Here is a 16,165-nt window from a genome sequence, read left to right on the forward strand (position 1 = left end):
AATATGCAAAGCAAAGATGACCTATCTCTGGTTCACCATGCCCAGGGCCTCAGCTAGAAAGAATCAAGTACTTGGGGGCTGAAATTCTCTAGAGACTCCTTTACTCATATGTCTAGCATCTAAAGTGGAATAATTTAAAGTCAGGACTCATCTGGGTTTGTCAACCAAAGAGTCTACACATGGCCTCGCAATGTGCCTTGATCCTCCTCAAAGCATGGCAGCCTGTGTGTAGTCAGACTTCTAACACTGAGGCTTAGGGCTCCAATAGCAAGGTGTTCCAGCAGCTAAGTAGGGAAATTCAGGGCCCTTTTTTGCTGAGCGTCAGAAGTGATATTTCCACCATGTCATATTACTTAAAACAGGAACAATCCTGCCCCTATTCAAGTGGAAGGGACATGCACCTCCACCTCTCAATAGGAAATGAGTGAAGTAATCCATGGTCATATTTAAAATTGCCATAGTAACTGCATGGGATACTTTAAATACCCTAAAATTAGTATTTACATGTGGAAGAATTTTTATAAAACTTTCCTCAAATTTGATAATAATCCTAAAAATCTGTCATTACCAATAATGAATGATAAAGCTGAAAAAAACTTTTCTAAATTCTAAACAATTAAAATTGAACTTTAACCAAGCATCCCAAAGGACAGATTTTATTATTTTCCTGTCTTTCTAGAGAGGAGAAGTAATCGAATAATATGCAGTCAAAAACAACAGGGAAAATACTACAGAAGGGTGTTAGGCAGTTAGCGAATTAAAATGTCATTTTTTTTTCTAGATTTGTGAAGTTTTGGTATTTATTTTCTCTTTATAAATAAATATCCAATTTTACCTAATTTGTATTAGTAATGTAATAAGATTATTTATAATTGAATAAACTTCAGTTACTTATAATTGAAAAAGCTTCAAGCCCCACAGAACTTGGATTTTCCTGGTTCTGTTTTCATGATATCACTCTTCGTCTTCCTCCGCCTCTTTGGCAATGCCATCTCACTCCCTACATTCTTCTTCCTCTGCTAACCCTCTTAATACTCACCAGTATTAATCCTCACTTCATGGTACTGAAAAAACTCCCTTTTTGCCTTACTCAAAAATCACGTAGGTCAGATCCAGAAATTAAACTTCTCAGATCAATATCAAATTCACAATTCCAAACTTCATTTAACATTAAAGCTTTTCTTTTTCCCCTTCCTGGGGCCTGCTATGAGCTAGTCACTCGCCTTGGGAGAATGGGGCCTGGCTCTCTTGTCTTTCCCTGATAAGTATGTCTGGGTAGGGAAAGGAAGAGTGCTAAAAGAAACAGGAAATGATCATACCTGTCACTGTGGAAGCTGGCTTTGCACCCTGTGGGCCTGACAGATGCTAACAGCTGGCTCTTTCTCTCACATGTGCATTTTTGGGTTTCTCAAGGCTACCCCATTGAGTCTCTCAAATTGAAACTCCTGTAATATGAACAATACCTGTCCACCTTAAACTGGGGTCCCCTGGCCCCAAGGGGCTGCCCTATTGGTCACGATTTCTTTGTAAACCATCCACTGCTGCCAATCCTCCCTGTGATTTCACACATGGTCCCACGGACACCTTTGATCTTCCAATGCAAGGGAGTGCAACTCTCTGTTCTTCCGTTCAGGTAGTATGAGCTGCTCCAGCTTTCTCAGGTTCATGCCAGTCAACAAACCTCTATGTCCCCCAATTTCAGGGCACACATAGCAAGCTCTCCACGTAGTCCCACTGGAGTGCTTCTCACTCTATATTGAATTTAGAAGCAGCCTCCGTATCCTCAACAACCACCTTGGGTAGAGGAAAGAAGGCAAACAGGAGATATATTTTGTAGCTTCTTCCAAATGTTTCCTTATAAAAGTCTATTTGCACTCTTTAGATTCTTTTATATCTTTGCAGTTTTAACATATGGTCTAGTACCCCTTTTGGAATGCAACATATGCCCTATCATGATGTTTCAGCTGAAATGTCAACTTTGGTATCCTGTTAAATAATATATATAGTTAAATAATATATATAATAAGTATATATTTGTATATATTATATATACTGTTAATTATATATAATTATATATATTATTATATATATTAATTATATTATATATTATATATAATCTATATAATGTTAAATATAATGTTAGATAATTAAATTTATAATTAAATAAATTTATTAATAATTATTTATTTATATATTATTTATGTTAAATAATATATATAATATATTATAATAAATATACACACATATGTATATTTATATATGTATCACATAAAATGTCCTCCAGAATGTGCTGCAGAGTTCAAAACTAAACTCAACTCCCAACTTGCTCACCCTTCCCTCCATGTTCCCTCAATTAGTAGCCCAATCTAAAAAGCCCAGTTATGCTAAAATTCTTCCATCATCAAAACTTAACACTTACAACTCAGAAGTGCCAAAAACTTGCCCACTTTTTCCTTGTTTAGTATTAGGAACCAATATCTTCTTAGCTAGATTATTGTAATAGTTGCCTTTGCCAAATGAGCAAATAAATAAGAGGAAGCCCACCTACATCCAACAGCCCATGCAGGTGGGCATTCTCTTATTTATTTGCTCATTTGGCAAACATCTATTGAGGATCTACTGTATCCCATGCACTTTGGACACAAGGCTTTAAAACTCAGGTATTCCACATGCTAATGAAGAAGATGATTAACCAACATACACCATGTATTATAATCTAATAAAGCCTTGAGGGCAGGATTTTGTCTGTTTACGATTGTAAACCAAAGACCTTAACAGGACCTGGCACTTGGTAAACATTTAATAAACATTTGCTAATAGAATGAACAAATAAAAGAGGAAAGTGGTATATTTGGATGTGGATGCTATCAGAGCAACACAGACAAAGACTGAGAATGAGGTCTCAGAATGAGGAAGAGACCAAAGAATACAATGCTGGATTTGGGTACAAACATTTATTCCCAGCCAGGAAAACAGAATATAGAAAAAGCACAAACAATAAGACTATTAGACAACTGGAAAACTGCAAATAATTCAATATAGTGTTGTATGTTGTGAACTGCAACTTGCAAAGTGTGGGGAACTGTTTAAGGGCTTTAAGCAAGCATGTGCGGTGATCAGATCCTTTCATTGAGAAAACTTACTCTGAAAGCAATACTGAAGTTGACTCAAAGAAAACAAGTCTGTAGATAGAGAAGCCAGCTTAATAGTAATTGTATTTTGTTCTAAATAGTGAAACAGAAAAGAAGCTACTGTGTTCTCTTTTCAAAAATTACCCCTGAATCACAAACAGAAGGAGAAACACAAACACAATTCCAGCAAAACTGTATGTAAGTTTGAACCACAGTATGTGGCAAAGGCTCCTAGATGCAGTGAATGTCAAGACAAGGGGCATTCCAAGTGGGACACATGGCCACAGTTGCACCTCAGGGGAGGCTGCAGAGCGATATTCTCCAAAACCGGAGATGCTCCCTGAGCAGAACCCCAACAAGACCTCGTGCTCCCTGAGCAGAACCCCAACAAGACCTCATGCTCCCTGAGTAGACCCAAACAAGGCCACAATGACAAGTGCCTGCACGGACTGTCCAAAAGACTTTCCCAGGATCCAGAAGAAACATGGAAAAAGAAGAAATCACACCAACACCTACACTCCTAGGAGCAGGATGTTGGTGAGGCTGTCAGGCCTGTTCTGCATGGCGAGCAGTTCCACAGGGCTGATGCCTGGTGGCTGGAGAGAAGAACAAAACAAAGAAATCTCAGAAACAACTTGAATCACAAGGAGCTTTGAATTAGCATTAACACTCATGAGCAAAAATAAAATTAATACAAAAAAATAGGAAAACTATTAATAGTCAAAATTTTATTTTTCCTCTCTCTGTTTTAGAGGACCAAGTGGACCAAAAAATAAGTATAAGCAGGAGTGACCTAACAGCCTAATTATGAAGGTAACATAATCATTGTTTAATTGATTGGTATCCAACTCTGTACCCTAAAGGCAAAAATGCACATTTTTTTCAACACTAATAGCACATTGTCAAAAATTAACTTTTTTGTGCCACAAAGAAAATATTAATAAATTTCAAAGAGCAGAAATGGCAAAGTTGATGGTCTGTGATCAAAAATAGTAAAACTAACGACATATTACTAGATCAGGAACGCTGTCACTTGCTTGTACAATTTAGCACAAAAGAGAACTACAGTAATACAGGCAAGAAGTTATGGTGGTCTGAAAAAAAAAGTGGGAACGAGGAAGCCATCAATTGATAGAATTATGTGGTGATTAGAGATTGAAGCTGAAGGAGATGAATGTGTCTTTAGAGACTTCTAGGCATTTCACTTAGGAAATAGATAGATAGCATCACCATTTATTAGCATTGGGAATACCTTAGAAAAAAACAGCTTTTGAGAAAAAAACAATAAGTTCATTTTCACTCAAATTGCATTTGAAATGTCAGCTAGACTTTAGTGGGTAAGATTGGAACAAGCAGTTAAACGTATCAGTCTAAGTCTCAGGGCAAAGATGGAGCAAGAAACATATACTTGGAAGACAACCATATATACTAGGTAAGTGGTATTTTTGGATTTATGAGAGACTCTGCTGAGAAGCTATGAATGAGGAGTTAAGAGGGCACAGGAGAGAGCCCTGGGGTTCACGGGGCTTAAAGAAAATCAAGAGAAAGGGTTTAGGGAAGAAGACGTTTCATAGCATTTATCACACTTTACTGGCTTCATGTCCACATTTCCTGATACATTCTAAGCTGCATAAGGACAGGAATACATGTTTATTTATTTATTTATTTTCTTTTATGAGATAGAGTCTCACTCTGTTGTCCAGGCTGGAGTGCAGTGGCTCGATCTTGGCTCACTGCAAACTCCGCTTCCCGGGTTCACGCCATTGTCCTGCCTCAGCCTCCTGAGTAGCTGGGACTACAGGCGCTTGCCACCACATCTGGCTAATTTTTTGTATTTTTAGTAGAGACGGGGTTTCACTGTGTTAGCCAGGACAGTCTCACATGTTTATTTTTTTTATTATTTGCCTAACAAGTGCCCAGTAAATAGTGGGTGACCAATAAATATTTGTTGAATGAATAAGTGACAGATTAAATTAAAACAAGGTAATACCTTCACTTGGACCTCCTTTGCTCCCTCCACCTTCCTATTCTAACAGTGAATCTGAGCCATCTTTTAGCCCTTTCCCTCCTGTACCTCCAGCCTCCCCCGTTTTGTTAGCATTCCTCTTTGTTCTATGAAAAATCTCTAAGAAAGGAAAAGTTCATGGCATATTCATTTTTATAAATACAATGACAAAAAATAAAAACCCTCTTTGGGGCTGTAAGTTTATACTCTTTGTTCTTAGAGAGTGTAGTGTGTTGGTCAAGAGCAGATTGCCTGGGTTTGAATCTGGCTCTGCCACTTACTAGGTATTTGATAATGGACAAGTTATTGAGTCTCTATGTAGCTGTTTCCTCTCCTATAAAATGGGATTTTGACTCCCTACTCTATATGGTTGCTGTGAAGATTAAATGATTAAATGAGTTAACATCTATGAAGTGCTTAGAAGTATATTGACAATTAGAAAATATGATTTTCTCATTTAGTTAATCATTTAGCAAGAAATACTTCATCTTACAGTATTTCGAAACAAGAATCTAAATTATACTGTTTTGCTGAAAGGATGAGTATTTGTGAGGTTTTTGCGACAAAATTTACTTGACATTGTCAAAAGTGAAAAAAACGCTAGAATAGCTGCATGTACACAGCTCATGTATACAAGTAATTGGAAGGAAATCTATAATTTACAAATGAAGAAACTCATTGAAATAATCATTCTATTTGGCATTTATAAATATAAAAATAAAAATGGTTTATTATTATGTAGGAAAGAAGATGTGGCAATGCTCCATTCAACAAAAATGTATCACCAAATGTTTTCGAAGTATTGTATTTTGAAAATGAAAATACTATTTAAATTCTTATTAAAAATTTTAACAGCTCTTTTGCACTATCTCCTTGTTCTTACTCGTATAATTTATATGTTAAATGGCCTAAAAATACTTTTAAAGAAATAAAAATGCTTCATTGAACCCAGAAGATAAATAATGGTAAGTCATGACCTAAAAAGGGTTATACTCAGGAGCTAAAAAGAGAAGAAGGAAACAAAAACATTTTCTCCTTAGGAATGATTGTATTGCTGTATTCATTGTATTGAACAATTTGATACCAGACTGGGGAAAGTATTAAAAATAAATCTAAGTTAAGACAAAATGAAGACTAAATCATCAGTTTAGAGACAAAGTTGAAAGGTGTATAAAGACTGAATATATGCCAATGGTCACTGAGTTATGATTTTATGCAAAATCCCCTTCAGACCTGTCTTTGTAGAGACAACTAAGCTCATGAATCCAACTTAGCTTACACAGTCTGAGCAAAGAAAACTCAGCTTAGGGAGCTTACCAGGGACCATTTTATCAAATTGTTTCATAATATTTTTTGAACTTTTTGATAGTATTTGTTGACAATGTGACAGGATTAAAGCTCATGAGGTTCATTTCACATAAAACTGCATAAAGCATGTTAATTATCTTTCTAAAGTCAATGTACAATAATCTTTGTAATATGAAATTCTAATGTTAAAATGTACATTTTATTTTTTATTTCCTTTAAATAAAGATACAACTGTATCTGCCAGTGTTCTTCATTATACTCATGAAAACCAACTCTGACCGTCTTGGGGAGAGAGAATTTATGAGAAGAATATTGTGGGCCCAAAGAATGAATGGGAGGCTGAAGAAGTCGATTCTAGCTTTCACCAAGATGATGACTAATAATGTGGGAAACAGTGGGGAAGAGGATTCCTTGAAAAAAAAAAATTGGGATGCCATAAAGAAAAATGTGACAGGCAAGTATTAGTAATTAAAAAGAGAATCTATCACATTGTGGGAGGAAAGGAACAAAGAATAGTTAGAAGAAATTGCAAGATGTAATCAGTAATTTCAAGAGGCCATATGCACATCACCAGGATCTCATACTGAGTCAGACTAATAAGAAGTATACTACCGAAAGCTTGGATCTTTGCCATTACCATTATGGGGTGAGCCAAGCATACCCTTGAGTACAGCACAGACTGAACTATGCATGCGTCCCTCCTAATTTCCTCGCTGATGGAGCTGCTAGCTCAGGCTAATTATATTGTGATGAGCTAATTCACTTGCAAATGAACAATCATTCCATCTCAAATTTGCTTTTGCTGTAGCCTTCCCTACTTCATTGAAATAGCATTTTCCTCCTTCCAGATGTTCAGGGTAAATTCATAAATCAGCCTTGATTCCTCTCATTCTTTCACACCTTGCATCTAATCCATCAAAATTTCTGATGATTATACCTTCATATTATATCTATAATCTTACATCCACTGGCCACCTAGGTCTGAGCCATCATTTCTCAACGGCGTCCTCCTCTTAACAGGCCTCTCTGCTTTCATCCTTCCTCCAATACATGCCACCTTCCTGGCCCATTCTGAGTGCACTGGACAGAGTAATTATTTTAAATTTTAAGTCAGAATATGTCTTTTCTCTGCTGACGACCCTCCAAACACTCCACGTTTCACCCAAAACAAATGCCAGAGTCTTGCAGTGACCTAATTGGTCCTACATGCTGTCCCACAATTACCTCTCTGACTCTCCTACCACCTTCCGCTTTGTTCACTGTACTCCCATTACATTGGCTTCTGTCTCACATACACACCAGGGATACTCCAATCTGAAGGTCTTTGCTCTGGTTGTTTTTCCTAGAACGCTCTTCCCACAGTTATCTACTTGGTTGACTACTCAATGACTTCAAGACTTTGCTCAAATGTCCTCTTCTCAATGAGGTTCACCCTGACCACCTTATTGAATATTGCAACCAGCCCATACCCCAGCACTCTTCATTCTACTTATCCCTGCTCTACTCTTTCTCTTCTCCACAACACTCCTTAATCTCTAGCAGACTATATTATTTATTCTCTTACTATTTATTCTCTCTCTGCCCCTACTAGAAATTAAGATCTGTGAGGGGAGAGATCTTTGTCTGTTTTGTTCATGGTGTTTCCCAAGAAAAATATTAATTTGTTACCATTAGACATCATGCTCAAAATATTTGTTGAATGAATGAAATAAACACTAATAACAGCAAGTTCCCAAATAAGGAGCTAGCATAGCATTTAGGAAAACATCAAGAAGTATAATATTAATGCTGTCAATGGAAAGATCCTGTGCTCTGAAAAAAACATGCTATATAAATTTATGGAAACATGATTTCAGGGAAAGGAATAGGGATGTTGAAACATACTGTGTGGTGATAAAGAGTCCAATATGTTTTTGTAAGTAGGACTGGTGCTTTTATTCATAATAGCTATTGCCGGCAACTTTTTCTATGACATTCCTTAGGCCCATGAAACCTGCCTCATAGGGGCAGTTACTTTATTTTCTTTACAATTGTCTCAGTTGGAGATCCCTAAATTGAAGTTATGGTTGAAATCTGGGTCCCTAAAGATCTAACAAAGATGAATATTTCTGCCATGTGTTCTTCTCCAGAGCTTACCTTTTCCTCAGCTTTTGAGTTTTCTGGGCATTGAATAACGAGTTCTTTCAAATGCAGTGGAAATACTTTCCTGTGGAACATCTTTTTCTCCTATTAGGATATATGTCTCTAGTGCTTAATTTTCCTCCAAGTGTTTAGCAGTTGAACCTTGTTCTTAAAGTGGTTCTTAAATTGGTTTCTTTCCTTTACTTAACATATCCACTACAGGCAAAGTTTGCTGGAATCAATGCTTGTGTTCTCTTTGTTCCTTTTTATTTTCTTACCCAGGTTTATTTGTCTAACTTTGAGGCTGAGACTATAAATTGATGCCTAACATTCATTCATTCCTTTTATTTTAATAACAGGGCTCCAAGTTTTAGTTGGATACCTTGCCATCTAACTACAAGGCTGTATTTCTCAGACTCCCTTGAAGCTTGATATAACTGAAGTTATAGCCAATGAGGGATAAAGAAAAGTTTTGTTTGGTGCTTATGAGAAAACTACTTAAAATGGATGTGTGTGTTCCTTCCTTCCTCCATTTTATTCAGAATGCGGATGTAATAATCAGAGCTTAGAATCTCCGATCATGAGAATCAGAACCATATTTTAGGATTGGCAGAGTTCTGATCTGTATGCAATTGGTGTCACTGATGACTCTGTGGAGTAGACTCATTACCCCAGCCCTCTGGATATTCTCTTTGTGAGACAAATAACTGCAAACTTGTACAACTAGTTCTAGTTTGGGCACATCTTTCACATGCAGTTGGACCTATTCTAAATAATAAAAATTCCTTTACGATCCCTCTTAGTGTTAAGAGGCCAAAAGTATCCATTGCTCAGACAAATCCTGCCCATATGTATATTCATCTCAGGCTTGTACTTTACTATTTTCCTATCTTCCTCCTCATTGATATGTTTCATGGTGGTGTTGTTTTTTATTTGCTTTTCTGGTGCTCATTTTGGCAGCTCATATACTAAAACTGGAATAATATAAAGATTAGCTTGTTCCTTTGCAAGGATGACATGAAAATTCATGAATCATTCCAAACACACAGCCAACATCGTACTGAATAGGCAAAAGTTGGAAGCATTTCTCTTGAGAACTGGAACAAGACAAAGATGCCCATTCTCACCACTTCCAGTAACACAGTCAGAGCAATCAGGCAAGGAAAAGAAATAAAAGGCATCCAAATAGGAAAAGAATAAGTCAAATTATCTCTCTTCACTGACAATATAATTCTATACCTAGAAAACTCTCGAAATTCTGCCAAAAGACTCATAGAGTTGATAAATGACTTTGGTAAGGTTTCAGGATACAAAATCAATGCACAAAAATCAGTAGCATTTCTATTTATCAATAATATTCAAGCTGAGTGCCAAATCAAGAATACAATCTGATTTACAATAGCCACCAAAAAAAACCCAAATCTAGAAATACAGCAAGCAAAGTAGTTGAAAGATCTCTACAAGAAGAAATATAAAACACTGCTGAAAGAAATCAGAGATGACACAAACAAATGAAAAAACATTCCATGCTCATGGATTGAAAGAATCAATACCTTTAAAATGTCCATACTGTCCAAGGCAATCTACAGATGCAACCCCATTACTATCACAATACCAATTACATTCTTCATGGAATTAGAAATAACTATTCTAAAATTCATACAGAATCAACAAGGAACCCAAATAGCCAAAACAACCCAAAGCAAAAATAACAAAGATGGAAGCATCACAGTATCTGACTTTAAACTATACTACAAGGTTATAATAGCCAAAACAGCAAGGTACCAGTACCAAAATAGGCACATAGATCAATGAAACAGAACCCAGAACCCAGAAATAAAGCCACACACCTACAGTCAACTGACCTTCAACAAAGTTGACAATAATAAACAATGGCAAAAGGTTTCACTCTTCAATAAATGGTGCTGCGAAAACTGGCTAACCACATACAGAAAAATAAAACTGGACCACGACCTCTCACCATATACAAAAATTAATGCAAGATGGGTTAAAGGCTTAAATGTAGGACCTCAATTTATAACGACTCTAGAAGAAAACTTAGAAAATACTATTCTAGACATGGGCCAAGGCAAATAATTTGTGACTAAGTCCTCAAAAGCAAATGCAACAAAAACAAAAATTGACAGTTGGGACCTAACTAAAGAACTTCTGCACAGCAAAAGAAACTACGAATAGAGTAAACAGATAACCTACGTGATGGGAGAAAATATTTGCAAAACTATACATGTGACAAAGGACTAATATCTAGAATCTATAAGGAACTTAATAAACTGAATAAGAAAAAACAAACAATCCCATTAAAAAGTAGGCAAATGACATAAACAAACACTTCTCAAAAGAAGACATGTAAGCACCCAACCAACATTGAAAAAATGCTCATCATCACTAATCATCAGAGAAATGCAAATCAAAACCACAATGAAATACCATCTCACACCAGTCAGAATGGCTATTATTAAAAAGTCAAAAAATAACAGATGTTGGCAAGGTTTCAGAGAAAAAGGAACACGTACACACTGTTGGTAAGAATGGAAATTACTTCAACTCCTGTGGAAAGCAGTTTGAAGATTTCTCAAAGAACTAAAAATAGAATTACCATTCAACTCAGCAATCTCCTTACTGGGTATATACTCCAAGGAAAATAAATCATTCTACCAAAAAGACACCTGTACTTGCATGTTTATTGCAGCACTATTCATAATAGCAAAGACATGGAATCAACTTAGGTGCCAATCAACAGTGGATTGGACACAGAATATGTGGTACATATACACCATGGAATACTATGCCACCATAAAAAGAATGAAATAATGTCCTTTGCAGCAACATGGATGCAGTTAGAGGCCATAATCCTAAGCAAGTTAACACATAAACCCTGGCTCAGCCTCTTTCAAAATCTCTGCTGATGTTTGAAACATGTCAGAAATCCCAATATTCACTCATCACCCCCATAATTTCAGTTTAGCTTTGAATGAAGCCATTTACCAACTTGAACACAGTTGTCATTCTCCCCTAACAAATTGAGTTTGTTTAGCAAGTTGAATATGTCACATAAGCAAGCAAGTTTGCTGACCCGTTCTGTGTCACTGAAATGCGCTGCCAGTGGTAACTGTTTTTCCAACAGAAATGTCTGGAGCAGCTCTCGTAACTCAAGAGCTCTGGCCAGTGATCAGTCTTTAGAAAGCCATCTACTTCTGTGTTTAAGAGAAGACATGTGTGCTCTGTGTCCATCTCCTCAAAAAGCTGAGCAAACATATGTGAGTTAAGGGAATGTACTTAAATATGGTTGATAATTTTAATCACATTCTGCAAAACAATAAGTTTCAGTGACATTTTTCAGCTAGCCAGCATTTCTCCATGAATAACACTGTGTAGACTCACATTTAGAAGCAACCTCTTTGACCTGAATAATAAAACCAGAAAGCCGTCCAGTCATGGCAGCCACTATGTCTGTCAATATACAGACACAAAGTGACCAATTCAGTTTTCCTGATATCTAATCATTCAACGACTTGAATAATTCTGCAGCTGTGATGTTGATTGGCAACAAACATGCACATAACGTATCTTTATACACATCCTCCTAAAAAACATATCGCACAAAAACAAGCGTTGTTGCACTGTTGTTAACACTGGTAAACTTGTCAACCTGGATTACATACCATGGTGACTCGTTCTCTCTAACAATTGTGCCTCAATATCCTCTGCTATTTCATCAATTTGTCTGGTTATGGTGCTAGCTGAAAAAGGAACATGTGCCACCTTTTGAAGGGCAGCCTCTCCTTAAAGTTCATGACAAATGTCCTTAGCAGCAGGCAGGATCAGTTCTTCACCAATAGTAAAAGGTTTCTTAGCTTTAGCAATGTGGTTAGCCACTAAGAATGATGCTCTCAGTGCAGACACATTTGATGAAGTGATGGCCTTCAATAATTGCTTCTGTTCTTCATGTTCGTATTTATTTTTCTTTTGAAAAACTCCAAAGGCTTGTGTTCTAATGCAGGCTGCTTGGTCTCCATGTGGCAAAGCAGTTTTGAAGGTGTCATGGCTTCATGGGATAGCTGGTTACCACATATTATACAAAGCAGACTTGGAGAATGTGAATCACCTGTTGCAATGAACCTGTAATTTAAGTAAGACTCTTGGTATTTTCTTTTAAATGTAGCTTTATTTTTTTCAGCAGTCTTAGAATCTTCTGCTCTCTCACCATTGGGTCTTTCCCCCTTTTCAAAGAAGCTCTCCAGTGACATTTGTATTTTACTCATTATGGCCAGGGGTTAGCTTGTGGGCTTACCAAAACTGTGACTGAAACAAGTGTGTGGTGCAAGAAAAAGGTGCAGATGGAAGTGGTAAATAAAATAATGAGCAGGCCACATGTGAACTAAAATAAGTGTTGCATTCTGACTTAAAGCCTGCCACCAGATGCAGCTTGTCACTTGCCACTCACCGATAGGGTTTTGATATGAGTCTGCAAGCAATTGATGTATTAGGGTTTCTGTACAGTCAAACCTCTCTGCCAATGTTAATCTGTATTTGCAGCTGCTCCCCAGGGTTAGCATCAACTGCCTAAGCTCCACCTCAGGTCATCAGGCATTAGATTTTTATACGGAGCCCTCAATCTAGATCCCTTGTACGCACAGTTCACAATAGAGTTTGCATGCCTATGAGAATCTAATGCTGCTGATGATCTGACAGGAGGCATAGTTCAGGTGGTCATGCAAGTGATGAGGAGTGGCTGTAAATACAGATGAAGCTTCACTCACTGGCCTGCTGCTCATCTTCTGCTGTGTGGTCTGGTTCCTAATAGACCATGGAACAGTACTGGTTTGAGACCCAGCAGTTGGGGACCCCTGATCTATTGGGTACTGTGTTCAAAATTTGGGTGATGGGATCAATAGAAGCCCAAATCTCAGCACCACACAATATACCCAGGTAGCAAACTTGCACTTGTACCTCTGCATCTAAAAATTTTTAAGTAAAATAAAACAAAATATATAAGCTTTTCTGTAACAAAGGTGATGTTTTGATTGCCTGCATCTGTCTCTCAGATGGTTCTGAATTCAGTAGGAAGAGGAGTGTTATATATTGTAGATGAGTTGTAGCATCCAATGACCTTAATTAAAATTAACATAATTAATAAAATAAATATAATCCAAATTGCTTCAGTGATTTCTCCCCTGTATTTGAGATGCTTAAATGCAACTTCCTAGTAGGCATCTCTACTTAAATGCCTACCAAACATCTCAAATCCAATATTCTCAAAACTAAACATTTAATCTTTCCCCTACTTGGTGCTGTCTGTCTCCTCCATCACTGCCAATGGTAGCTCTATTTTTTCAGGTTCTTAGGGCATGCCCAGAGCCATACTTGGGCTCTCTATTTCTCTCACACACTACAGCCAATTCAACAGGAAATACACTCAGCTGTATTTCCAGATGTATCATACCTATATCATGTCCTCAGCATGGATCACAAGCTAAACTGCTATTACCAGCATCTGAGCCACCATCACCTTTCTCCAGCATTATGGAAATTACCTTCTGTACTGGGTTGAATCAGGTCCTTACAAAATTCACATCCAAGCAGAACGTCAATGGAATGAGCTTATTTGGAAACTGGGTCTTTATAAATGTAATTAGTAGAAATTTGGTCATCCAAGATTAGGGTGACTCATAATCCAATGACTAGTAGTGTCCTTATGAGAAAAGAAAAGAGCTATAGAGAGACACACAGGGAGAAGACCATGTGATGAAAGGCAGACATTAGAGTAATACATCTACAAGCCGAAGAACATCAAGGTTTGATGGCAGTCACTCGAAACTAACACAAAGCAAGAAAGGACTCTCCCTTAGAGGCTTCAGAGAGAGCATGGCCCTGCTGACATCTTGATTTCAGATTTCAAGCCTCCAGAACTGTGAGAAAATGTCTGTTGTTTTAAGCCACCTAAAGCATGGTACAGTTGTCCCCTGGTATCTATGGAAGATTGGTTCCAGAACACCTGCCATCCCCAACTCCTCCACCCCTGCCATACCAAAATCCTCCTTGGATGCTCACATCCCTGATATAAAATGGTGTAGGATTTGCTTTTAACCTATGTACATCTTCCCGTATACTTTAAGCAAATTAACATACAAACAGAAAGCCAAATACATCTCTAGACTACTTATAATGTCTACTACAATGTAAATACCATGTAAATAGTTATTGTACTATATTGTTTTTATTTGTATTATATTTGATTGTTGTATTATTATCTTTATGTATCTTCCCCTCACACTTTTGATCCACAGTTGGTTGAATCCAGATGTGGAACCTGCAGATAGGAAGGGCTGACTGTACTTTGATCCTGCAGCCCTACGAAATGGATGTAACCTTCTAGCAGTCCCCTCCACTTTTACCTCTCAGCCTGGCCTCCACCTCCTCAGTAGACTCTCTCAGTAGCAGCCAGAGAGGTCTTTTTAATGTACCATAAGTCAGACCATGTTCCTTCTTGGAGCCAGCCCTTAATGACTACTTATTTCACTCAGAGCAAAATCAATGCTGTTCTAGTGCCTCCTGGTCTCCTAGTACCTCTCTGACTCATCCACATTACTCTCCCTCCTTCCCCACTGCTGTGGTTTTTGTTTGTTTGTTTGTTTTATCTTCAATCTCTGCTCTTCCTCAAATACACCAGGCACAGTGCCACCTTAGGGTCCTTTTCTCTAGCTGTCACCTCTGCCTAGAACACTCTCTGTTCCCCAACATCCGCTCACACCTTACCTTCTTGAAGAGGCCTATTCAGTATTCTTTTAAATACTACAATCTGTACTCCATCCAAAACCCCTTTCACTTGCTCTTCATTTTCTCTTTCTATATACTTATGACATTGAATGTTGTGTGTGTTTATGTTTTAGTTATTCTTGTTTATTTTCTCCTGTTAGAAGGTAATGTCCATCAGGGCAGGAATTTTTGTACCTTTTGTTCTGTGATGTAACCCAGGCTCATAAAGCAGGACTGTTCAGTAGAAGCACAATGTAAGCTATATATGTAACTTTAAATTTTCTAGTAGCCACACTAGAAAGGTTAAAAAGAAACAAGTGAAGTTAATATTAATAATATATTTTTATCTAGCCCAACATACCCAAAATGTATCAAACATGTAACCAATATTTAAAAATATATTAAAATAATATTTCACCTTCTTTTTTGTTGCTGTCTCTGTAGCATCCAGCGTGTGGCTTGCACTTACAGCACAACTCAATTCTGACTAGCTATATTTCAGGGGCTCAACAGGCACACAGGGGAGTGACTTCCACCCTGGAAAGCACAGGCCTGGAGCAATGCCTGGCACACAGTTGATATGGAATACCTATTATTAAATAAATAAATGATTAAACAAAGGATCTTCTCTGATGCCATTGCCACATAAAATGAAACCTTCAAGGGAGCAGGGAAGGTAAACTAATCCATGCCCAACAGCATAAAAAACAATCATAAAAGAGTCCGACAACGATGATCCCATAAGACAAAAAGGAGTTAGTTTTACAGAATTAGAGCTTTGGCAAATGTCTTGAGTGCCACTTTCTTGGAAGGGAAAGCCAAA

The 16,165-nt window shown here is 37.4% G+C and overlaps 1 non-coding gene across 1 annotated transcript; it reads left to right on the forward strand.

The window, feature by feature from the left end:
• Positions 1–9,509: 9,509 nt before the first annotated feature.
• LOC119624013 (U6 spliceosomal RNA) lies at positions 9,510–9,612 on the forward strand. The gene has a single exon (XR_005240103.1). It is a non-coding gene; the product is annotated as a U6 spliceosomal RNA (small nuclear RNA).
• Positions 9,613–16,165: the final 6,553 nt, after the last annotated feature.

The sequence above is a fragment of the Chlorocebus sabaeus genome, chromosome 7 (assembly GCF_047675955.1).
Source record: "Chlorocebus sabaeus isolate Y175 chromosome 7, mChlSab1.0.hap1, whole genome shotgun sequence".
In the NCBI taxonomy this organism is placed as follows: Eukaryota; Metazoa; Chordata; class Mammalia; order Primates; family Cercopithecidae; genus Chlorocebus; species Chlorocebus sabaeus.